Source organism: Microtus ochrogaster, chromosome 21, assembly GCF_000317375.1.
Source record: "Microtus ochrogaster isolate Prairie Vole_2 chromosome 21, MicOch1.0, whole genome shotgun sequence".
Lineage (NCBI taxonomy): Eukaryota > Metazoa > Chordata > Mammalia > Rodentia > Cricetidae > Microtus > Microtus ochrogaster.
In genome coordinates, this window is record NC_022022.1 from 31,426,453 (window position 1) to 31,453,614 (window position 27,162).

A 27,162-nucleotide genomic window follows, 5' to 3' on the forward strand; every position below is an offset into this window, starting at 1 on the left:
ATGGCAATGATACTTCCAACTACAGCTTTTATATAATAACCTCCAATGCTGTGGGTGTAGATGAAAATCTTTCATAGTTTTCCAGTTACTTCAGGGAGCGCTAACACCCACAGCCACAATTATTAAGTATACATTTTGGTAGATACTATGCACATGTTTACAAGGATGCTCTCATTTAATCCTCATAAAAACTATGAGCTAGGTGTCATGCGAGGCTCATTCAGAAGAATTCTGGAGAGGTAAAGAAGGTTGTCTAGAGCCATCCAAGCAGAAACATAAAAGTGGAGTCAGCTGCCCACCCCAGATTGCTCATTGCCTGACTGATGAGTCTCTCGAGAGTTCTGATAGTGACAAACTGCATTCAGCTTCCTGTCAAGGAACCTCGAAACCAAAGATGGTAAACACAATTACATAGGTACATTTCCATGCACCCAAGAAAAAAGATAGATACAGGAATTGATTTATAGAATCTGTATGGTATAATAACATGCCCTGGAAAATATTATTGGCATTTTCATTGTATTTAAATTTAGTGGAGTACTTTGTTTTGACTTTGTTTTGAAGTCAGTGTTCTTCTTCCAACCCTGGATTTGCACTGATATTTTCTTTTCTTTTTTCCTAACTTAGTGGAGTGGTCTTTGTCTTTAAATTTCTTTTTTTTTTTTCAGTTCAACATTGAGGCAAATTAGGGACTAAAGAGTCGTTCTTAATATTCCTGACTCTGTTTTTCCACAAAATACTTAGTGGGTCTAGTGACATAGAAGGCAATGGGACAAACAGCAGAAAGAAGTTAGAATCTATTCAAACTGGAAAAAACAAAACAGAACAAAAATTCCCATGGGTTGAGAAGAAAAGGGGATGGGGGTGGATATGAGAACAGAAGCCAAAGTTGTTCCCAGGTAGAGCAACCCTGGGTTCTGTTTGGAGACAGATTCCCAGGGAGTCAGTGAGACAGAACTTGCTGGAAGGTCCATAGAGGTGAGGTCATAGGCAGACTCACAAAGACTTCTTTCGTCTTAAGCTTAGTGTAGAAATAGCACACTGGAGGACTTCTCCAACCTTAGCATGCTTACTGACCTCTGGCAGGTCTGATTAAAATGCAAATGCTGTCTCACGATATCTGGAACGGAATTTGTAATTAGCATGTGCACCCAGCTCCCAGGTAGCAACAAAGCTGGAATGAACAGTCATGGCACAGCGGTCAGGTGTGTCAGCTGAGCAAATAGTACCCATTGTCCTATCTAACAGCCCAGGACAGTCTAGCTTCCCTTTGTTCACAGCCACAGGTCTGCCCAGTGACACTCAGCAGATCTTGGGACTCCTGGACTCCAGAATCTGGGCTTCCTTCCTGAGTGTTTCGTGCTGTGTCGACATGAGTAAGGCATCTTCCATGGCACTCCAGAGCTCAAGCAGAGAAGTACAGAGCACCGGGCACACAACACGGTGATGATGATGTGAAAATTCTCACACTCCTGCTTGTGAATGCGACCCCAGATCACATAGGTCCTCACATATTCCTAATGAGTGACAGCAGTAGAAAATGGACAGTTGACGCTGGATCTCAACATGCCAGCGTTTGCATCTTGGCCTTGCCAGCGTCACAGCTAGGTACTGAAAGGGATATCTCTATTTTGAGCTTTTTGTGATGAGTAAATGGGAAAATGTATTAAGATTTATCTAGATGGTATGAGTGACAGCTCAACCAAGTGAGTCAGAGAGCGAATCAATTCACCAAACTCTTTTTAAAACAATTTAAAAGTAATTTTAAGTGAAACTCCAGTGTTTATTCTCATGAGCATATCTATATAGCTGAGGTCCTTAGAAAAAGAGTTCTCATGCCTGATGATGCTCAGAAATATTTGACACAGAGGGCTTCAAAAGCAACCAGTCACAAGCTTGCTTGCTCCACTAGTAACCCCTCACTCAGTCTCTCGTCCTTCCTCTGCTTTCAGACCAATTATATATTTTAAAAATTCTTCCCCATCCCTACCTTGTGGTTCAAAGTCAAGACCCTTTTGGTGACACTGACCGAAAGAAAGTAATCACTTGATATCAAGGTTCACTTATTCAGCTTTTTAATATGACAGATGGAGACACAATCACCAGTAAATAAACAACGTTTGGGGTTCTCTGGAACACATTTCCTTGGTCATACTCTTTTTCTGTCCCTAAGCAGATAATACTTGGTTCAGAATAGTCTGCCTCATTCAGTTAGGGGAAGACATGTCTCGTCAAAGATGTGTAATTGTTGACATTCCAGAGAAAACATTCACATCTTTTCCCACTAAGCAGACAAGTTCAGAAAAGCAGCTGTGGGAGAGAAGCAGTAACACGTTTGCCTGCAGGGAAGCTAGTGACTTCCTGTTTCTGATGAGTGGCAAACTCTCTGCTTCTAAGGGAACAGAAGATGTATACAGCTGGGAAAGTAGACACTGGCACATCAGGCTTGTTCAGGCCATAGATGGCCATATTCTTGACACCTGCATTTATTCCGTGAGCAGCACCTCTACCAGCATGGCTATTTACTAAGGGCCAATCCTGGTCCAAGCATTGTGTTGATTCCCTTAAATGAAAGAAATAATTCAGTCCCCAAGGTAGCTTTACCACTGTATTTCACTTTATCCATGAAACATATGTTAATTCACTAGATAACATATACTTCTTGCTGTGTAGTATATGACAGAATAAGTACTAACATAGTAGGTCATTTATCCTAACCACAAACTGCTAAGTTTTGTGCAGTTTGGGTCCTGGAACCCTGACAAGGGAAGGCAAAGGAATGAAGGACAGGTACATGGGTACACGGAGAGTGAAGCTGAGATGGGTGGGGCTCTCTAATCCGCACCACCTGGAACCTGGATCATCGGCTTCTGTGGTTGATACAGCACAGGAGGAGTTAGCTAGTCTTGGTCGGAGGTCTCTACAGCTTAGTAGGCTCCAGCTGTGAACATTTTCTTAGCTAGGGTTTCTATTGTCATGAAGAGGCACCATGACCATGGCAACTCTTATAAAGGCAAACATTTAATCGGGGCTTGTTTACAGTTCAGAGTTTCAGTCTATTATCATGATGGCAGGACATGGTAGTGTGTAGGCAGACATGGTGATGAAGAAGTAGCCGAGAATCCTGTATCTTACAGGGCAACAAGACGTGGTCTGTCTCACAGGGCATGGCTTGAGCATATATGAGACCTGCCTCCACACAGACGCACTTCCTCCAATGAGACCACATCTAGTCCAACAAGGCCATGCCTCCTAATAGTGCCACTCCCTTTGGGGGCCATTTTCTTTCAAACCACCACAGATACCCAGGAGGAATAAACTGCAGTTTCTAGCACCTGCATACACAGATCAGCCAATCATAAATACCCATATGGACCCATATTGGGTAATGGCTTTGTTAAATGTACACAAGTCAATTGACTTTGTGATCCATGACATATTCATATTTATGTCAAAATGTATGTTCACTGCAGGCTTCACTCATTCAAGTCTTTTTCTTTTCCCTACAACAGAATCTGTTAATTACATAGTTTTATTTAATGACTATTATGTCATTAGTACTGAGAGTATTTTGAGCCATGAAGTAGATGTTCCCTAACTTTTTTGAATGAATGGGTGAACACGATGACACCACTGCTATTTTACAAATGATCGAGCATTAAACAAGCTTCGAACTTAGCCTAAGTTCCCAAAGCAAATGATGGGGGAAGATAAGAGCCTGGGCTGACCCCCGTTCTAGCATGTTCGGCCATGTCACAGACATCTAGTTGGATAGTTACTATAACTACATGCACAATCACCATAAGGCTTCAAGTTCTTTGTGTCCAGATGTGTTAATATGTTGCATACATAATCAATAGGATTGAAATCTGTGAGATTTGATGTGATTCCAGCTATTGGATCCTGCCTTCAGGATGTACTGAGTGAGTAAAGTGTATTATTTTATGAAAAGAGAATAAGAAAGCTATTAAAAAGGGGGATGAGATGATTCTAAATTCATAAGCCAGGCTAAGCTTCTGGATTATTCAGTAAGCTTGACCAATGTTTGAGATGAAATCAAATAGGAAGAAGAGACAACATTGAAAGTGCTAAGAGACTTAGCGCACAGAATTTAGTGTAAGCGTAAAAAACGAATGAAGTCCTCTGCAGTCTTTAGGCTGGGCAAGACTATGGTCAAAGCATATTTAAAGATACCAGTTTCTGTGGTTGGCCCTAAGGTAGAGTTTAGAAGGCTGAGAAATTAGCTCAAAGAGTTTTTGTGGACCCAAACCCACAGTGACTACAATCACCCTAGTGTGTGTGTGTGTGTGTGTGTGTGTGTGTGTGTGTGTGTGTGTGTGTGTGCGTGTATGTGTATGTGCAAATGTATGATAATGTATACTTATAAAAGTGTCCAGATTTGTGTGAGCGCCGTAAGACACGCTCAGGTGTTGTTCTACAGGGACTGGAAACCTTTCATTTGGGACAGTATTTCTCATTGCCTATCAGGTGAGGCTATCTGGTGGGCCAGCGAACTTCATGGATCAATCAGCCTCTCTCTGCTTCCCTGACACTGGGGTTGTAAGTCTACACCATCACCCTGGGCTGTTTTCATATATTTTAAACACTGGTCGTCATGCCTGTATGATAAGCACTTTCCTGACCAGTGTTCTCCCTAGCCTTACTGCAGCTATATCTTAAAAACTCAAATGATTCTAAGATGATTTTTAGAAACAAGCGGTAGATTCTTTGTAGGGAAGGAATATTGGGTGGGAAAAGCATATTTTCTTAGAGTTACTATATTATTAGTACTTTGGTATTTAGGTTGTGATAGTGAACAATCCTACCCCTGAGTAGAAATTAAATATCTAACAGGGCAGTTTGACCTGATCCAGGGCACAAAACTTGCACACATTGTGGGAAGAATCTGTCTCACTTGGAGGTATGGTTTGAAGAGCAGCATTTAATTCACTTCGTTGACTATATACTCAATTTTCTAGGGGCACCATTACTCTGTTGTCTTACATATAACTGAATTACATATAATTTTACCCACCTGTGCTCAAAATGAGCTGGAATTTGCCACCCCTTTCACATAGTCTTCGCAATTGTATAGCTCTGTGCTTCTAAGCGAGAGCAGAATTACAGGCATCGCCTTCGCCTCCCATCCTGCACCACTATGGTCGCACAGCTCCCCCCCCCCCACGGCTCTTGCATTATGCAAACTTGCGGGAGCAGGAGAAAAAAGATCCTGTTTCTATGTCAGTGTGTGGGCTACAGGCAGAACATAAGAGGCCTCTTGAAATGCAAGTGGCAAAAGATAAAGAAACGTGATACCTCACTGGCCATGTGGGCTTTGTCAAGAGCAATCTTTGGGAAATCAACTCCAATCAAAAAAAGGGGTATAAGGGCAAAATCAGAGAACAGGGTCTGATGTGGTTTGTGGAGAGAAGGGTCACACCAATGATGGGGTACAGTTTGGAGGCATTTGGCAGAGGCAAACTCAGTGAAGCAGCAAAGGAAAAACCCAATTCCCAGGACAGGCCAAGGCAAATTATATATATATATATATATATATATATATATATATATATATTCATTTTTGCTTACATAGTCAACTGTATGGCTGTTTCTTGCTTGGTTGAGTGAGGAGTAACAGAAAGCTGCTCATGATCAGCTTGATAAGTGTGGAAGATTTCTCAAAAGACAGACTAAGCAAAGGTGTAGTGTAGTGCTGTTTCATTTGTATTTTAATAAGTAAAGTTTGCCTGAAAATCAGAGAGTAAAAGAGCCCCACTGGTCAGCCTTACAGACCAGGCAGGGGTGGCACACACCCTTAATCCCAGTAGCCACCCTAGTTTGCTGTAGAAACCAGGCAGTAGTTGTTCACACATTTAATCCCAGCCCTAGAGAGGAGTATAAAATGGGAGGAAGCGACTCTTTGTCACATTCTAAGATTCCTAGAGGCAGGATTGCCTTATCAGACTGAAGTAGAGGTAAGAGCCAGTAGCTGGCTGGTTTTGCTTTTCTGACCTTTAGGTTGAACCCCAATATGTTGACCAAGTTTTTTGTCCCACCTGGTCCTGCCCGGTTAAGCAGCCATTCATTCACAAAGAAATACACAGAGGTCTACATTAATTATAAACTAATTGGCCTATTAGCTCAGGCTTCTTGCTAACTCTTTTTATTTATATATATAACCAATTTTTATTTTATGTGCATTGGTGTTTTGCCTGCATGTATGTCTGTGTGAGGAGATTAGATCCCCTGGAACTGGAGTTACAGACAGTTGTGAGCTGCCATCTGGGTGCTGGGAATTGAACCTGGGTCCTGTGGAAGAGCAGACAGGGGTCTTAACCACTGGGCCATCTCACCAGCCCTTCTTATTAACTCTTATACCTTATATTAGCCCATAATTATTGTCTGTGCTAGCCACATGGCTTGGTATCTTTTTCGGTGAGGCAGTTACATCTTGCTTGCTCTGTGTCTGGCTTTCTCTCTGTCTCAGTGACGACTGCAGACTGGATCTTCTCTCTTCCCAGAATTCTCATTGTCCCACCTATACTTCCTGCCTTGTTGCCCCACCTATACTTCTTGCCTGACTACTGGCCAATCAGTGTTTACTTAAAATACAAGGGCCAGGGTACAGACCATTGTCCAACAGCACCAGTATCTGTCTCTGGGTTTTTATTTATCATGCTACAGTGTAGCTAAACCAGTGTGAACAGGAAATCTACTCAGAAACTGTGTGATGTCATTCAATGGGGCATGACCAACATTTTCCCTCACGCAAAGATGCAGATGTGATTTTAAGTAGGATTAAGATACAGGTCCCCTGGAAAGACTCCTGAGTGTAACTGTGCCTTCTCTTCATATACTGCCAGAAGAGTTGCTGATTTCCTCTTTGAAAAAACAGCCAGGAAATCCCCTGATCTCTTTTCTTTCTTCACACTGAGTTACAACTCAGGACATGTTTAAGTGAACTCTTGGCACTGAGGCCCGTTTCACCCTGGCCTCCTATGTCATACTAAAGCTCCTGCAAAGGCTCAAGCTCCTTATATTAAACATTGCCTTTGTCATCTGAAGAACAATGTGAAACTGTGTCTCATAATTTTAAGACCTGTCTTCAGCGAGAAGACAGAGTTCCAGAAATGCTGGCTTGGGATGTGGAAACCTTGTGTTCAAAAGAGTATAATTATTTTGTACCAAGGCAGTAAGATGGGAGTAGACAATGCAATCAGCATTCTTTCAAAGAACTCTGTGTAGACACTGTGCTTCCCAATACCCTGAATACTGAAGTGTTATGGCCTCTGTATTATATCAGGATCAAGGAAATTTTATGGGCAGCCAAATTATAGCTTTCTCCCTAGAAGTACAAACACATGATTTATACAAGAAGAAAAGGGGAACATAGGAGACCTTTCATTTGAAGATGATTTTAAATGATAGCATTTTAATTCGTAGATCTAGTAAACTCATATTTTTTGAAATATAATCAACATGTATTGAATGGCTTCAATGTACCCAGCACCACAATCATTACTTTTGTATATATGGAGTAATTACTCTCTCCATAGCTTTGTGGGGGTGGCTATCATTAGCATTGTTCTCATTTAAGAAGTGAAGAAAGGAAAACCACTCATGTTTAAAGGAATCCGCCTAACATAGCGGAATTAACAAATGAAAGAGTGGGAATTTAAGCTCCAACTCTCTAATTTATTTTGTGACATATAGACAAACCAGTTTTCAAAATCTCTGTATTTGGGGAGAACATTCACGAAGTCTCCCACCGCATAATTTTAATGTACCAGATTTCACACAGTTTTACCATTTTCTTGAGTTGCATACACTTCTAACAGTAGTGTGCCTGGAAGTATTTGGTGGTAGATACTTTTGGGGAAACAAAATATTCAATATTCTTTCAAATCATTTGCTTGACCATCCATCATCTGATTTAAGGATGACGGTTAGTTCAATGATACACTTTCTAAATTTAGGTGATAAATATTTATTGATTTATTCCAAGCTTAATGCAGCTAATATAAATCACTTCATTTATTGTCTGTTCCAAACCCTTTCATTGACTAGCTTATTTACATCTTCCATCCCCAATATATCTTACATTCAACTGTTAAACCAAACTTAGTCACAAATTCCAAATGTTACTAACAAAGTTTAGTGACTGAGAAGTATTTCCATATTATATATTAAGTTTTCAGGGCTGGACATTTTATGTGTTCTTCCGGGAGAAGATTATTTCTTTTGCTCCTGGCATTCCTTAGTTGTCTATAGTTCTTTGTGTACGATTGAGGCCTCATGGACTTTCTCCCATCCGTGTTAGTATGCTCTGTTGTTTTTTGTGCAGGGTCAAGGCCTCTTCTCCCATTTATGTTAACAGGCATAATTTTTGCTGTCCTTGTTCTGCTCATTGCTAACCAGTCAGGTTGGTGGGGTTTATGGGTGTAGTTCCATATTGAAACGTCACTCATTTAATTTCTATGTTTGAAAAGAAAACTTAATTAACAAAGATAATTTACTGTGATAAAACATGATAATCAAAAACAACTTTGCTTCCAGGAACTGGAAGTCAAATCACTGAACGTAGTCAAGACAGGAACTTGAGGCAAGAAACTGGAGGCAGGAATGCAGAGGCCATGGAGGAGTGCTGCTTACTGATTTGCTGTCCATGACTTGCTCATCCTGGGTTTTCATACAACCAAGAAGCACCTGCCCAGGGAAGACACAGTCCACAGTGAGCTAGGTCCCCCTATGTCAGTCATTAATCAAGATCATGATCCACAGACATGCCCACAGAACTGATGGGTACAATTCCTTACCTAAAAATTCTTTTTCCTAGGTATGTCTATCTTACTGTCAAGTTGACAAAGCGAAATCAAAACAGCTGCTTCTTCTGTTACAACAGAAGGAGTTTTAAGCTTAGATTTAAGTGGGGTGGCCAACATCTCATCAAAATAAAAATTCAGAACCTTCTTACTTAGACAGAGGTATTTACATAGATATTTACATTTCATATTTTGCTTTGCATGTAAATCAAAATATAATTTATGATAATTATGCCTTTGTAGATATTGCGGTGCTAATTCTAACACTAGACACATCATTAAACATGATGATAAACTATGATTATAAGGTAACTTTATTTTAATATATTGCTAGTTACATTTCGACATATTTTGTTTGTATTCCAGCTTTACATTGTGTTCTGATTTATCATCCATAAACTTCCTAAGACTGCCCAAGATTTGAGTGGCATAAGCCTCTGAAGTAATGGAGCCCACTTTCCCAGGGCCCCAAGATGACAGGAAGTAGAACTTATGTGAGCTAATGGAAGAAGGGGAACAGCAAGTGAAGGGGTGTGATGACTAAGAAGTGTGGCTCTGCTATTGTGGCCACTTCTGGGATTCCATATACACTGAAGATCTGAAAGCCTAGTGAGCTCCATGCAAAGACTTCCATCTGCTAACTTAGAGTCCTACGCATAGATTTTTGGTTTCCTTTTCTGTCTCTTAGGCGCTGATTATAAATAGGCATATTAGGATTAGCTTCTATATTTGTTTAGTGAAGATTTAAAACTTTGCTTTCCTTTTAATACATTCTATGAAGTGAATTGTTAAATTTAAAATAATTATTTTATTTCTTAAAAGGGTATGTGTTATCTTGGTTTGGAGGATATATGCTATTCCTTCTATCTCTTACTACATTGACACTCAGTCTATATGTTAGCCAGTTTGAGTAGTTTTACCAGAAGGTAACTCTACTTTAAGCAGGATGAAGTTACTAGGAAATTTTTGCAGCTCTTAGAATCATTGGAAAGTCTAGGAAAAAAATAGGTTCTAAATCTTTCAGGAGAGATAGCAGAAGTCTAGTTGTGGATTTCTGGTTGCTGTTTCTGGTCCCAGCTTCAGGAAAGCACCGGAGAAGGAAAGGGCGTGATGCTTGGCTCACATTTTCATTAGCACACTGCCAAGGCAGAGTCTCAGTGTGCACAGCAGGTGGGTAGGATTTACAGTGGAGCTATGCTTCACCTGTTAAGGAAAAAAGAAACAGAAAAGAGTCATTTGATTGGAAGGACTGGTTTTTCAAGAAACTAAGGGCCATTTCTTAGTTTGTCTCCCTGCTTTCATCTCATGCTGTTTAAAAAAGTTACCAATTCCAACATGGCATACGAGAAAGGGCTAGGTGTTGAACATGACCAAAGGACTTTACATGGAGGTATGGAAATCTTACAGAGAAAGCCATTATATTGTACAATTAACACATGCTAATAAAAAGAATCTTTTTAAATAAAAATCATCCTGAGAAAGTAATGCTGATATTTCAGACAATAAAAGGAACTTGAATCTATTTCATGATATTGAAGATAGAAAGGATAAAATGTTGCAGCTGGGCAGTGGTGACACATATCTTTAATCCCAGCACTTGAGAGGCAGAGACAAGAGGATCTCTGTGAGTATAAGGCCATCCTGGTCTACAAAGCGAGTTCCAGGACAATCAGAGAGAGATGTAACACAGAGAAACCTCATCTAGAAAAAGAAAGGATAAAATATTGGCACTAATCTCTGCTTATGGTGGGTTGTAACATTCTACCAAGGCATAGAAAATATCTACTATTTTACAATATAAGCTAGGTGCTGAAATTGAAATAATGGTTCAAAATATCTTTCAATGTTTTTGTACAAGGAAAAAAATGACAGTTTATTTCTCTGAAAAGAATTACAATTCTGTAAAGAAAATGAGCTAATTTTATGATATACTTATATAACACCCCAGGTTTTTAGGTATAGTACTCATGACAGTTGTCTTTATCTGAACTACTAATTTAATGATTATTTTAATATTTTCAATTTAGTGTTTCTACAGGCTCTAATCTTGAAAGCAGAAACTCCAGTTATCGTTGAAAGTTCCCTTGTACATAGCACCCATGTTCAACAAATATTGAATGAAAAAATGTGTGAAGCTGGTAGAAGGAGATGGGCAAGTTGGTAATACATTTGCCTTTGATGAGAATTAGACTTTATCTTATAGAATCCATTGCTGGAGATAGGAAGCTGTGTGGGGCTCACTGGAAACCCAGTTTAACCTTATTGGTGAGCTGTCAGCCAATGAATGCCCCTGTTTAAAATAAGATGGAATATCTTCCTGAGGATGAAAACTGAAGTCATCTGCTGGTCTGCATACACAGTCACACACACGCATGCACACACACACACACACACATTTGGTCACTTACACAAACACAAACAAACAAAACGAAGATAATGATTCTGAAGTTATGGTTGGTCCTTCAGAAACTTTACTTGATGGCTGGTGTCCTCTGTTGACATGAGTTTTCAAACCTAAATGTTTATCCTCAAGGAAGAATCTAAAAAAGACGGGAAAAGAGAAGAGAGACCTCTGTTTCAGATTTACCATCACACAACTTCTATTTTTGAACAGGCCTCCATGAGTCCCTAGCCCAGAATTAATCACAGTGGAAATTTTGATCATTTTCATCATTACTACATTGAATATCTACTGTACACTAAGTAAACAAGACACACAAAGCAGAAAACACAAAGTGGTGTCACTGGAAGACAGAGAAGTGGGATGGGAGACTGACTTGGAAGTGAGGATGACTCTTGGGAACATCTTTCACTTCAGCCCATCTTTATATCTACCACCTCCCTAGCTACTACAAGCCTTCCTATGCCACATCTTGCCACCATGAGGTTCTGCCCAAGTGCAAGAGCACAAGAGACCATGAACTGAGACCTTGGCGACAATGAGCTACAATAAATCCCTCCCCTTAGAGGTGCTGATGTTAGGTGTTTTGCCACAGTAACAGAGACTAATACAGTGGTTTCATGGTGACCATAGGAGTGGAGAAACAAGACAGAATGATAGAGGCACTTAGTCCAGTTAGTCCAGCCTGGGCATCCTTAGATGTTCTTGAACTGTGAAACCCTGGTGCTGTGGGGAGAGCTTCACACAGCCATGGATATCAGAACACTTGTCTTTTTAATCAATGACATCAATTCTAAGGGTAGAGATGGGTCAACTTTTTATATTTCCTTTAGTCTATAGACATGCATTTTCTATTAACAAAATGCGTAATCTCAAAAGTCAATAAAACTCATGTATTTATGTCTTCTTACCTCTCCCTTAATGCCAAGCAAATGTCTTCCCCTGTGACTGAATTTTTAGAATCCAGTAACTCTTCCCAGTAAAATGAAGATATAATAAACCAAAGCTGTGCTTGTCCACATGGAGAAACTTAGGTGAGCTATTTCTCCTTGCATTTTTTCTGTTCTCCAGCTCTCCCTGATTCTCTTATTTTGCTTCTGTGAGTAAGGAAAGGAAAACCTTACTGATTCCTTTGGAACTTATGCTGACTGCGAGGCACCTGCACCCTGCTGCTCCTTGTGTGGAGAAAGCATTAAGCCTTTCTTCCATTTGCTTTAAGACGCTGTAAGACTCATGTCAGGAGGATGTAATTAAAAAGACAAGAACAGCAGGGAAAATGCTAGACAATTACTAGGAGACACAGGGTAAAAACAAGGTTGAGACAAACTAGTTTATATGAAGAGAAGTTCTGATTACAAGCTTAGTTATTATTGGTACTTAACACTTATTGAGTACCAACAGGAGTCATGCAGGGTAAAGAAAATGGAATTAGCCCTTTTTCTAGCCAGGAAGCAATTTTTCAAGGACCATGAGATACCCCCAAAGCTCCTGGTCTTAGACGGTACGTTTCTAGGAGGAGGATGGAAGATTTTTGATCCTGTGGAGATTTTGAGTTTTTATGAGGAAAAAAAATTACTGTAAAGGAAGCAGACAAGAAAATTTCTTATAATGAACACTCAATAAAAATGTGTAGCCCAGAAAAGAGAACCAGCTTAATAATGAATAATAACGTGGGCTAACTAAGTGGCCTGGCTGCCTTGTGGATGTTTCCCACATGAAATTTAACTAAACTCTTCAAATTATGACTTAATTGATGGACCCTACAAATCCCTCTGTATTAGATGGTCTAGAGAAAATGTTGAGGTAATTTTCAAAGTGCTCAAATAAATTTACCAAATATAAATATCAAGTCCTGAGTAGATCAAACAATGACGAAAGGCCTTTGAAGTAAAAAAAAAAAAAAGCCAATATTTTTCATCTGCTTAGATTTTTAAAGCTGAAAACAAAATAGCCGGCAAATTGGAGGAATTAAAAGGATGTGTTCGATAACAAATGGATGAAAACAATGGAATATATTTTAAAAAATCAAAGTAAGATGAAATTTGGGTTTGGGATTCTTCCACAGAGAAAACATTTTAAGGAACAAAGGAGTTTTATTCTCTCATACCAAGATGTGACAATACACGCCAGGCAGTGTGACCAGCGCTCTCTCATGGCAACGGCAGGAGCTACGAGAGCCAAGGGATCATCAGCTCATCCTGCTTACTTATTAAGACCAGTGCGTTCACATCTGCTCTGAGGCATGAGCTCATTTTCCGCAGTACATTTCACACACAGCCTCTCTTTTCGGTGTCGAAACTATTTTGGATGCATTTCTTTCCAGCGTACAAACCTCCCTGCTTTCCAAAGCAGTGTCTTCTGTTCAGTTCTGAGCTGCACCTTCAAAGTCAGGTTGGAAAATCGGAACAGATTTAGTAAACACTTTTCCACGAGTTTCACCGAGCAGGACACAGATCTCGAGGCCAGTGCCTTCCCTTAACAAAACTGAAACGTCTGTGAACTCGAAGTCCTAATCTGCTCCTTCGGACGGTTTTGAAGGCTGTTCATCTAAGTAGGAACACAAAAAGTTCTACTTGGGGGCTGTCTCAGTGTAGGACGTGGGTTTGATTCCAGCACTCACACTGGGGCTCACAACCATCTGTAACTAGAGTTTCAGGAGATTTGATGTGCTCTGTTTTGGTCTCTTGGTGCCCAAGCATGCAAGGGATGCAAGACACACATGCAAGGAAAATGCTGATAAATGTAAAATAAAATAAAAATTACCGTTAATGCATATCACATATAGAAATAGTATGGTATTTTATAAAACTCAACGTGTGTTTAAAATAATGAGGTGTCTCTGTTCTTAAGTTCAGCAAATGTAAGAAGGTCTATATTGAGGTTCTTACCATAGGCAACCTGGAGATGACAAAGAAAAAGTAGGCTTCCTCCATTTTCTTTCTATGCTCACTGACAGTCAAATATTGGCTTAACTACCCAGATATGGTGGTATATGCCTTTAATACCAGCATGGTGGAGGCAGAGGAAGGTGGTTCTTTATGAGTTTGAGGTTAGCCTGATCTAAATAGCAAGTTCCAGTTTAACCAAGGGATCTTGTCTTAAAAATCAAATAAACGAACAACAACAACAACAAAAAGACTTCTCATTGTTGGGAGCAGTGAGACCCCAGATCCTGAATTTCTTTTTTTTTTTTTTTTTTGGTTTTTCGAGACAGGGTTTCTCTGTGGCTTTGGAGCCTGTCCTGGAACTCCCTTGGTAGACCAGGCTCTGAGTGCCTACAGCTGCTCTGAGCACGTGACCTTCAGGAGTTCCTGATGGCAGGAGAGTGGTTTCTGGTGGGTTTGGCTGGAACAGGGCTATCTCTATATAATCTGCCCCTGAATACAATAAAGGGGGCATTCTTGGTCATTCAAGGATGACCCGTGTCGCTGTCTCTCTGGCTGTGTGTGTCTATGTATTTTAACCTCCAGCCCCTTGCCTGAAGCTCGGTAACTGGGTTCACGTGCACCTAGCGCAGACACGGGGGCGCGGTGCGCAGCATCTCGTACTTGGTGCTTTCTCTGCTCTATGTCTAACAAAGATATCTAGTCTTTTGGAACAACACCAGTTGATATTATCTTCTAAAAGCTTCTTGCTAGAGAATCATGGGACAGAATTATAAAACAAACAAATAAACAAGAAAACCAAACAAATAAACAAATAAGTAAACGAACACAATGTTTTAAGTAAGTTTATTATTTTGTATTGGGTCACATCCATAATTATCCTTGGCTGCCTGCAGGCTGTGGGTTGAAGACACTTTTCTCTGTTCATAACACAAAAATTCAATCCAAGGATCCAACACTCCAGTCAAAAGCCTCTTAAACAGGCCTGAAGAGATGGCTCAGTGGTTAAGAGCATTGCCTGCTCTTCCAAAGGTCCTGAGTTCAATTCCCTGCAACCACATGGTGGCTCACAACCATCTGTGATGAGGTCTGGTGCCCCCTTCTGGCCTGCAGACATACACACATATAGAATATTGTACACATGATTAACAAATATTTCTGAAAAAAAAAAAACAAAAACTCTTGAACACTCAGAACTTCTTTCGTGGTGCCTGGCTTCTTGGGTCTTTTTTCTGTGGATTTCTCATAGCCTGAACTTCCTTTTGTGCAAGTTGGAAATATGAAAAGCAAAGTGCTGCTCCCATTTGCTCCCTGGATTTACACAGAGCTTACAGGTACAGAATTGCTTTGAGCACAGCTGTGTGGGCATTAAACATTCCAAATGAACTCGGAGACAAATGCTGAAGGAACTAGAAGCACTATTTTCACAGAAAACGAAAAGTGTGAAAATTCTTTTTAAGGCATGAGTTTCCATTCCTGCAGTATTTTGAATATTTGCCAACTGTGTGACTAATTAGTGTGTTTTAAAGGCCAAATATGTTGAGTCAGTTGTGTGTGAAAAATAAATTGATTGTGCACGACACATTCCTTCTTGCATTCTTACATATTGTAAACACAGCCGAATTAACTAAAATATTGGTATGTGGTCTACCACAGGTGGTCCCGGACTAATAGAACCATAGATTGGGCCTGGGTTTTCAATCCACGACTAATCCGTTGATGTAAAGGGCTAAGTGGCAGCCTCTCTCCAGAGAAGAATAGATAAAAGTTATAAAACAGCTGAATTGAATGAAGAAACTGTCTTTGGTACAGGTAGGACATGATGCAATTTTTGTTCCCTTCTGCTTTGACAGCTGTAGAAATATCATTGTTAACTGAAGATGCCCAGCTATCATTATTTCAGAGATCATTTGGAAATACCAAAGGCCGTGTTGGCTCTCTCATATTACTAAGGCTGTGTGCTCACGTAACTACTGCCTTGGGTGAGCTAGGGGAGTCTTCCTCTGGCTCAACTACCAGGTTGAGCACCTCCGCTGGGTTCATGATGCATATGTACGCCCTGCTGACTCTCAGTGAAGTCTGCTAAAGCTAGCCAGCCAAGCCCAATCAGTTCCATGGTTCCTGAGCTTCTCTCTGGTGAACTTGAGGTTTGGCCATGACGATGATCTTTCCGGTAAGGAATACTACAAGAGAAGAGTCACCCATCTCAGTCTTAGATGAGCGGGGGTCCACAGAAGGCAACAAGAACGACCTTTCTTTTCCAACTTCTTTCAGTCAGGATGGGTTTATGGGTGCACAGTAAAAATGGAAGCAACACACACACACGGTAAAAGGGTGGGGCTTGAAAGATGAACAGAAGGCTGGGTGGTGGTGGTGCACCCCTCCAAGCCCAGCATTCAGGAGGCAGAGACAGGTGGATCTCTGTGCACTTGAGGCCAATATGGTATAGAAAGGGAGTTCCAGGACAGGCCCTAAAGCTACAGAGAAACCCTATCTGAAAAAAAAAAAGCTCACAAAAACAAAAACAAACAAACAAACAAAAAAATCAAAACAAAACAAAGAAAGATGAAAAGGAAGACGACGACATCATCATCCATTAAGAGAAGGATGTAAGATTCTAAGGTCACTGCCGTTTATACTGGATATAAATGCGCCAGATCCAGGGAGCTCTGCGGTGGCATTTTGGTTTGACTTTAGCCCCATCATGGGTTGCTCCTTACTGGAGACCTGCACTAAAATGCATGTGGAAACACTAGTTAGGCAGCTTTACTGTTGGCGTCAGATCAAATGAGGCCCAGCACTTAGGAAAGACTAATCTAGATCGGCAAGCCAAGATTATAATTTTCCATTGCTATTTAGAGTAGCAATAAAGCTAAGAAAATAAAGTCCTGTGAACATTCATATAAATCTGCTTCCCCTAAGTCTGAGAAAGCTGTTCAAATGGATGCAGAGTAAAAGGTATCCATTACAATTTTGATGAAAGTACTGTATTTCCAGCGTCTACCATTATAGGTAGACTCACGGATGGGTAATCCATTTGAGAATAGTTTAGCTTTGAAAAAAAAAACATTGCTGTGGATATTTTAATCTTTTAAATTTTAATCATCTCTGTAGATGGGAAGATTGCTTGGCATTTATTGTCATAATGGGTGCACTTTGTTTGTTCTGTCACGGTGGCGGAGTTTTTGTGAAATATGTGATTTCAGAAATTGCAAAAGTAATGAAATGTGTCTAGACAGAGCCCCTTGGGGTGGGTAGCAGCCCCCTAAGTAAGCTTGAAGGCTAGCCTTGCAGAAGAATGCCACTTCTGAGCTTTATCTTCTTTTTGACTCAACCTAAAGCATGATTTGTGGTTTGCACAGGAATGAGGGCACCATGTGAGCTTGGTCTTCACTGTCTGTAATTTGGGTAATACGTCTATACTTTTCCGTTCCTTACTCTGGTGCTCACACATACCTACGTCTCTCTCTTCCCCCTCAGTGGCCTTGGCACACGGCTGTTTGATTTCTACTTTCCTTTCATATTTTTAATTTATTTTTAAAAATTATTTTTCATTTTACATACCAACCCAAGTTCTCCCACCTTCCCTTAACCCCTCCTGCCTTCCTTTCTTGGCATCCGCCATCCACTTCTCATTAGGAGCCTCCCTTGGGGAGTCAACAAAGTCTAGTATACCAAGTTGAGGCAGTACCAAGCCCTATTTCCTCTATCAAGGCTGAGCAAGGGCTGAGCAAGCCCATAGCAAATGGGCTCCAAAGAGCCAGTTCATGACCCTGGTACAGGCCCTGGTGCTGCTGCCAGCAAGCCCCAACAGATCAAGTGACATAACTTTCACCTACAGTCAGGGGGTCTCGTTCGGTGCCATATAGGTTCCCCAGCTGTCAGGCCATAGTCTGTGAGCTCCCACGAGCTTGGGTCAGCTGTCTCCGTGGTTTTCCCCACCATGGCCTTGATATTCAATGTAAAGCAAAGGATAACCAGGCTACAATTCACAATTCCTTCCTATTTCTGGCACCACCAACTTTTCTCCTCCCTTAGAGGCGCTGAGATCCTATGGCACTGTGTATCAGCAAATCTGACGCTGGGATATTGGAACACAAGATGCATTTGCCTGCGGTCATACCTCAAGGGTTACCCAGCAACAGCTTATTCTGAAATACGAAAGGAGTTTTGTTTCCTAACTCCCCAGAGTACGATTTAACAGTATTATCTCAATGCTTAATAAATACACAGAGAGAAAAGGGTGTAAACAATGTCATCCTTGTGCCACCGCAAGGAGCCGGAGACCGGAAGAAGAGGGTAGCACTACTTTTGAGAATCACAAAATATCTACCCAATAGGTAACAATTTCCTACAAAGTGCTCACAGAATGTTTTAAAGAGAAAGTGAAATTGAAGGACACTTGACACCCGCCTTCTCTTTGATTGCTAGAATTCTCTCTGCACGGGAAGCGCTGCTGCCTTTCTTCCCGATGATCTGGCAGAGTGGGGCTGAAGGTGTGAGGAGAGCTGAGCCCTGCTCCTTAGCTTGCTACACTCAAGGATGCAGCACCACCATCTCTGTTTGCTATACAAAAGACTTGGCGGGTGTGACGAAGCAAGCCATATGTTTATCAGGCAGAAAACGTGCAACATTTTCTTTCCCTTTGCTGTCAGAGAGCCATCCAGCTTAAGGCTACAATTTTGGAAAAGAGATTCAGAAGCCAGGAAGTTTTGCAGCTACAGCAAGCAGTCTCTGGGCCCTGAGTGACTGAGTGAAGAGAGGCTGAAGTTCAATGCGATTCCTAAACAGCAAAAGCTGGTATGCTACCACTGGCACATCCCACAGAAGTCATCTGGATGTGCAAATAATTTAAAAATAGACTTGCTATTATAATACATATTAATATAATATAGCTAGGTAACCTATTTCCCATTCAATTCTTTCTTGTAGTTATAATGATATCTGGTAACGAGGCTGTGAGTAGCCATTGATTAGAGGGTACAGTAGCAATAATACCCCAGTTAGAGGCTGGTGGTTTGCACAAACTGAGAACACCCTCAGCTTTGCTTTGAGCTATTAATTAACGAACCAGTCATTAACTGCTGCTAACAATTGATTTAGAAGGAATTATTGCTTAAATAGCAGGAGGTATTTAAGAGGAACGTAAATTAAAACAAAGAACTGCTGGATCCAGAGGAGAAAAAAAAATAGAAGTTCTTGAAATATAGAGACTAGCTGCAAGGGCTCTGTAATTACCCAGTGATAAACAATCATTGAGAAGCACATCCCTTTATTTTAGTGTGTTTTTCCCGCAAATAGTGACAGTGTGTCTTACAATCAAGGATCCCACTGTCTTCGCTAATTGAATCATCAAGATGAATGATGTTGTGGAAAGCATGAGTGAAATGGCAAATGGTCATTTTAATTATCAAGACATTTGCACGGATCACAGATATTATGAAAATTGAAGCACCCCCAGTTGATACACGGACAACACAACCCCTCAGGAGACATCTCAGAAGAGGGTTCAGAAAAATTGTAAGAGCCAGAGTGCCAGGAATTCTACTGTGAGACTGTGACTCTTAGCTGTGAGAGGGACGCTGAAAGCCTTAAGCACGTGACTGCCTACAGAGGAAGTGAGTAATTCCAACAATAGTTGCCATCACAACACAATGGGGGAAATCACCAGGTGCCCCTGGTAGAAGAAGAGCAAGCCACAGGCAATTAACAAGTGCTGATTTGATTAGTTACTAAGTGGTCATTTCTAGAAACATTCATGCAGGTAATACTCAAAGAACTCAGCAGACTGGATTTATGTATTTATGTGTTTGCCTATAGCAACAATGTTAAAGAATAGGAGGCCATGAACTTGGAATGGGGTGTTAGTGCCAATTGGACACGGAAGAGATACAAAGGGGAATGGGAAGAGAAATAGTGTAACTATACTTTAATGAATTAACGACACAAAAATATTACATAAAAAGCAATAAATTTATTGTCTAAGAGTAAAATTGCATAGTACAGTTGGAGTAAATGAATGACTTCAAGAGCCTCAGGCTGGTTTCTATTATAAAACATTGTCTCTCCTGAAAGATTCTTCTCTTCTTGTTACCTTGACAACCAGATCTGCAGGAGTAACTAGTTTCCATGTAAAGCAACAATGAGGGAACTAAAATAACAAAGAAACTGAAGGAAATCTATAGCTTATTACTAAATTACTGACACTCCTATAGATGTATTGTAAATGGACTTTTCTTTTAGGGACACAGAGACTTATTATTACTTATAAAAGCTCAGCCTTAGTTTAGGCTGGTTTCTCACTAGCTCATATAACTTAAATTAACTCACATTTTCAATCAGCATTCTTCCACACACTTGTTACTTCATCTCCATCATGCCCTCACTCTGTAGACCCAACTGGTCTAAAACTCAGAGATCTGTCTGCTTTTTCATCCAAACTGCGATTAAAGGCATGTGCCACCACTGGGCAAGGTATGCCGACTTTTATAACTAAGCAGTATTTCATTGTGTCCATAGTTTTTACATTTAAGTTTTATTTATATCTTGCCATGAATCGGGGCATTAAAATAGTATACTACTTACTTTTCTATTTATAACATATTATAGAAGGAATTACTTATTAATAGTAAAGAGGCATAGGCTATTTATGAAAACATACTTTTCTTTCCTCTTTTTCAATTTTTATTGAAAATAGAATTTTTTTTCCATGTAAAATATTCTGATTACTGTTTTCCCTTCTTCACTCCTCTAAGACCCTCCTCACCTCCCTTCCTTTGAAATCTATATTCTGTCTCTTGTTAGAAAACAAACAGACCTCTAAAGAAAAAACAAAATAAGATAAAACAAAACAGAAAACAGAATAAAGCAAAATAAAGAAAGAGAAGAAAAAGTAAAACAAGAAGCACAGACACACACACACACACACACACACACATTTGCACATGCAGGAATCTCATAAAACCAGAAGCCATCAAATATATACACAAAAGACTCACAGGGCAAAATAAGCAGACAAACAAATAAATAATAAAAATAAATAAGTAAACAAATATTCTGAATAAACATAATGAGACAAAGGATCTCCAAAGATGTCACTGAGTTTGTTCTGTGTTATTCATCTGCAGCTGGGCATAGTACCTGCCCTTAAGAGTGTTTTATGTACCAGCAATACTCCATTCACTCGTGAGTTGTTATCAATTTAGGTGGCTAAGGCAGTGGGGTAGGGGGATTGTAAATTCAAGCCCACTTTTGGAAACTCAGTGAGAGCCTCACTTGAAATGAAAAAGAATCAAAAATAGGAAATGGGGTAGAGTTTGGTGGTAGCAGCTTGTGTATGATGAGTAAATCTAAGGCTCAATGCCCAGTACCTTACCCTAACCTATACAAAAGCCTTCAAAGCAAATGCAGAAAGACCAAAGCCTAGTCCAATTTTTACAGTAATTTATAACTGTGTCAGAAAAAATTCGCAAGTGTACCAGAGCAGATTTTTCATCTCCCTTTGTGTAGGCTCTCTCAGCCTGTTCTACCATACTCTCAGGTTCCCGCACATGAGCATCTGGGCTAAGAAAGCTCATTTAGTCTGATGTCAGGGGAGAAAGCTACTATGAAAATTTAGGCCCAGTCTGGGAAACCTTTTGCCATTGTGTGATAGGAGTGAGCTTTGTGTTAAGTCATTGGTTGCATCTCACAGCAAACCCAGCCACAAGCAAGCAATGTTCACAGTGTGGAACCTGGGAAGAAGCACAGAAGGCCTTATCCACCGGAAGACAAGAAACTATCAGAAGAGAGACTGAAGAAGCAAGCCCCCATATTGACAGAATGGGAGAGAATCTTAGGATAGAATCTTCCAGAAGGAATGATAAGCAAGGCAGAAGTCCTGAGCCTGGAAAACATGCAGATAGGAGACACAGGCAGTAGTAGTGTGAGAGCAAGGGAAGCCCACTTTTCAAAACAGCTTAAACCCATGGGAGCTGGGACTTGGGGGGGGAGAGAGGAAAGGGGTGGTGGCGGGTTTGGATGGGGCCCTGGATTCCCTCCCTTTGTCTTTCCTGACTCTTGGAAACTTTCTATTGACTTTGATTGAAACCTCACCTTCTTCGAAACGTATAAGAAAACACTGTACAATTAGGCTATGTCTTGGTTAGTGTACTATTGCTGCAAAGAGACTCCATGACCACAACAACTCTTATGAAGGAAAGCATTTCATTGGAGTCATCGTATGTTTCAGGGGTTTAATTCTTTATCACGACAGGAAGCATGGCAGCACGGAGGCAGACGTGGTGCTGGAGAGGTATCTAAAGGTTCTTTATCTGGATCCAAAGACAACAGCAAGAGACAGACAGTGGGCTTGGCTTGATTATTTGGAACCTCAAGGGCCGCACCCAGTGATACACTTCCTCCAATAAGGACACACCTCCAAAAACTACCACGTCCTAATGACCAAGCATTCAGACATACAAGCCTATGGGGGGTGATTCCTATTCAAATCACCACAGCATGTAAAACATGAATTGCACTTTGGGAGCAGTTGTTAAAAATAAATGCTTTATCTTTCCAAAGATATTAGGTTTTAGCATAAAGGAGCTATGAATTTACATGTCCTCAAGACAGCAGGTATGATCCCAGTGTACAGGGACTACTGAGCATGGCTCAATAAAGGGGTCAATAAGTAAACATTCCCATATGTAGCCACGCTCCCTACTGCAAGTGTTCGGTAGCTGGGCCTCACATTACATGGCATGAAATTATTAATGGACACTTCTCTTTGTCTTGTGTCTTTTCAGTGAACCTACTGAGAGATCAGTCCATGCTTTTGGTGGAGGCTAGTGTGTTTGAGTTCTGAGGAATGTGAACTACAATACTGGAAACCCAAGAAGTTACACATAAAAGGGGTTGCTCATTAATGACTCCCCTTGAGGGTGGGGTTTGTTCTTTCTGTTTTATAAACATTTTTGTTTCATATTCATATCGCCCTATGAAGTCACAGCTAGCTGGTAGAGAAACCAGTCACTTGCCCATGCTGGATGAACTCTGAACTCATGCTCTTAGCCACCAAGTTAAAGCTGCTTGTGATGTCTGGAGAAAGGTGGATCTCCTCTGTCTTGCTTTATATCTGCATCTCTTTCACAGAGCGGTTTGTGTTTCACTGATGGGAAATGCTGGCTTTGTTTGGGTATTTATAACGTGAAATTCAGATGTATACAGATGAATTTATCCTCTAGTTTCGCTCTCCTGGTGACATCGCTAACTTTTTTTTCTCATGACAGAGTAAGAAATTCTAATATACTTCTGTGTCTTTTGTATTTAAAGTTGGGGTATCTAGCTCAGAAAAAAGTTTCATTTTGCTCCCGTCTTATTGAAAAAGATTCTGGAATAGTGTGTGTCTGTGCATTTTCCTAGTACATACACAAAGCTGTGTACAAGGTTTTCTAAAGTCTTCAACAATCACCATTCATTTTTGTGTCTGTGTGTATTTTGGACGTCCAGACCAAATATTTGACTATTTGAAAATAACTGAATTAGTGAAATTTAAACGTTATCCATTGGCATCATAATTATACAAACTTAGATCTCGAAACATTCTCAAGGGTAATATGATCTGCAAGCGTATGGTAGGCTCAAGGTATCAACTTTGGTTGTGTCTCCCACCACCCAGGACAACCATTGAGAATGTCACTGACCAGCTTCCTCAGGAGAAGAGCAGCTGTGCCAGGGTCCAACCATTCATGGCTCTGTTCTCTAATTACAACTCATTAACACTGACCATTTATCATCATCTTCTCTAACAGAATCGCCAACACAAATTGTGCTCTGGCAATTCCAGGTGCTGCTCACGAGCACCCGCAGGGTAGTATGCACTTGACTGTATGCTGTATTTTGCGGCCATGAAAGGACCTTGGGTGACGCTGTACTCAGTGCTACTCAGGCAGGGTCACCTATAACACAGCCGTAAGTGAAGCAAGAGGCTAGAAGCAGCAGTTTCCCAATAGAAGGTAAATGAATCACTTTTATGTTGCAATAAACATTTATTTATGATTAAGTATAAAGTAAAAGTGACATCAGTTTCTAGAATATGACAAGGGACTGGAAAATATGTGACATCTGGAAAGCCTAGACTTAGGTTTCAAGTCTCTCCACCACCTATGAAAAAACTGGTCTTATTTTATCAGAGCTTGACTTACCTAGACTTCGGTGGCTTGCATTAGACACCAGCCCTTGGTCAACTGAACCTTTCTTGTGTCTCACTTTGCTGCTCTGTAAAATGGCCCTCCATCTTGAGCTTCCTTTCTGGTTGGTTATGAAACCTGTGCTACTTGATATTCTCAAGGTTCTGAGAACTCTTCTGCCCATAGTAAGTGCTATATAAAGGCATGGAATTTAAATTACATAATTTAATTAGACTGTAGGAAGAAATTGTGAAATTTTTCATTGCTGTCACCATGGAGACAGTGAGTTCAGAAGATGATTGGGGGTTGCCTGAGACCCCATTTTGGCGGGCCTTGTTTTGTTTCTCTTTCCTCAGTGGGAGCTTGTCTAGATATTTCTTTGTAAAGTCACCTTCATCACTGGAATGCAAAGATGGGCTTTTAGTTTTGACAATTCCCTTTCCTTGTCTCTTTTAAATTGCCTGGCTAGTATTAATGTGTCTGTGGGTGTGGTTTCTCACACATCAGTGTGTATATAAATTCTGTGAGAACGTTGTTGAAATTCTGATTAGTGAACCTGTGCGAGGCCTTCCAGCAAGCTCTCAGATTCTGGTTCCAGCTCACACATTCAGTCACAGAATTGTACTGAGATTATTATCTCATATAACATACAGCAATACACCCAAGCATCTACTGCGTGTATATATGCAAGGCATCGATGTAAAAAATGTGCTCCCATCTTACAGGAAAAGATTCTAGGCCCCAGACACATGACGTTTATCACATACCATTGTCATGGAGGGAATGCTCTTTTGCTTTTTAATGTTTCACATTCTGGGAAAACCAGTGATAGTTGATAATAGCATTTGGGGTTAAAGTATTTATTTTAAAGATTTATTTTGCTCTCTGTCTATCTGTCTGTCTGTCTCTCTCTTTCTCTGTGTGTGTGTGTGTTTGCTTGTGCTTACATGTGTGCTTGTAGGTACCACAGATCCCAGAAGAGGACATTGGGTCTCCTGGATCCCGAATTATGGAAGGCTGTGAGCCATCTGACATGGGTGCTGGGAACCTAACTTGGGTCCTCTGAACAAGAAACAAGTACAGTTAACCACTGAGCCAACTCTCGAGGATCCAACAGTTGCGTTTTAGATGCCCATCTCTCTGCTCTTTTTTTGAATACATTTTTTTGAGCATTCAGCATAGAACCTTGGAAGTCTCACCCTTACCTCTGCGTGCACATGCTCCCTGGACATTTAAACATGGAGTCGTCAGTGTATTTGGTAGTTGTGTAAGCAGAGCCTATTTCCTGGACACCACAGCATATGGTGACCCTGTGGGAGGTGCCCCAAGTAGGTAGGGGAAGTTGGACTCTCTGGCAGCCACATGACATCTCTGAGCCCAGACTTCAGCAGGAGCTGCATGCACAGGAGCCCCCTTCCATGCATAGTGCCAGGATTTCAGAGTGCTGCCCACGCTGACTTATTAACACAGTTCAAGGGGAAATGTTCTCATGGATTTTCTCTGTGGGAGATTCCTAGGAACACTCTCCTCAAGGGCTCTGCCCCTTCCCAGAGTTCCACAAGAATACATCCACGCTACTAGGAGGTCAACAGACTCATTCAACAGGATGAGCTGGTCAGCTTTTAAAATCACACGTGATTATTAGCTTCCTGGATGTTGATCAAGAGAACCACAATTAACAATTTCTTCCAAGGAAAACTTCATTTCATCTATAGAAAGAACTGAAACCTTTAACCTAATAGTTCCCTTCAAATACTAAAATATTAGAACATTACATATCAAAAGTATATTGTCTTTCCTTTGAGGAAAAGTAAACTACAATTTCACGCTTTCTATGCACTGGGCAAACACTATATGGCTCCTGACAATGTTTCTTGTCTTTGTGGCTTTCTGACCTGCCCACAGAAGCTGAAGGGAGGGAGTGGCAGCAAACACTGCCAGACCACTCCCTATGAGCAGATGCCCCAGGCTAACAAGCAGCTATGTCCAGTAGGTGCCATCTGCTACACCTGACAATGCTAAGAACTGTGGGTTGGAGTCTTTCTGCAACATCTTGGCTCTCTGAGCTTGCCTGGCAGGGTACTGGCACAGGTGGCCTGGCCACAGCTTGCTTTTCAGTATGTTGTGTTCTGAATCAGTCCTGGAAAAAACCTGATTCACACCTCCCCATCTCTGCCTACTTGTTCTGCTTATTGTTGGAGTTATAACATGATGAGGATGTCACCCAAAGTCCAAGAGAGGCTAGGACAGCATACAAAACCCTTCCTGGGATACCTGACAGTCATCAGAGTCAGGGACTCCTCCTTCATGAATCCTTTTCTTGGAATCATTTTTTTTTTTAAATCTGGTATTTCTTTTAATCCCATTCAGTTTCTCTCAGTAGCGCTCCTCCCCTCCCTGCCTTGCTGCCCCACTGAGAGACCCAGCAGGGTCCCTGACACCTTGGCTTCTCTGATGGAACTTCACAATGAATTTCTCAGGGCTGTGAGTCTGGAGTTTATACGATGTAGACACTGCTGCCACCTCGGAATAGCATCTGTGGGTTCACTTTGGAAATAGCCAATAGCTCAACCACGGATTTCTGCTGCTCCTATTTAACCAGGCACAAAAGCTCTTCTAAGAATTCCCAGTGATTCTGGAGATTTCTAAGACAAGCTGGAAATTTTTAAAAGAGTTTCCAAGCCTACAATAGCTTGCTGTACCTTTGATTCTGTGATGGAAACTGTGGCATTTGCTTGGGTTTGCTTCTTACTGTCATCTTGTTTTCTTCCTAAATTTTCTGTGCCATCTCCCTTTTTCTTCTCTTTTTCCTATTTTTTTTCCTGAAAATATTTTGATGTGGGATTTTCCTCTGTATGCTATGAATATGTTTTATTGCCACTGGT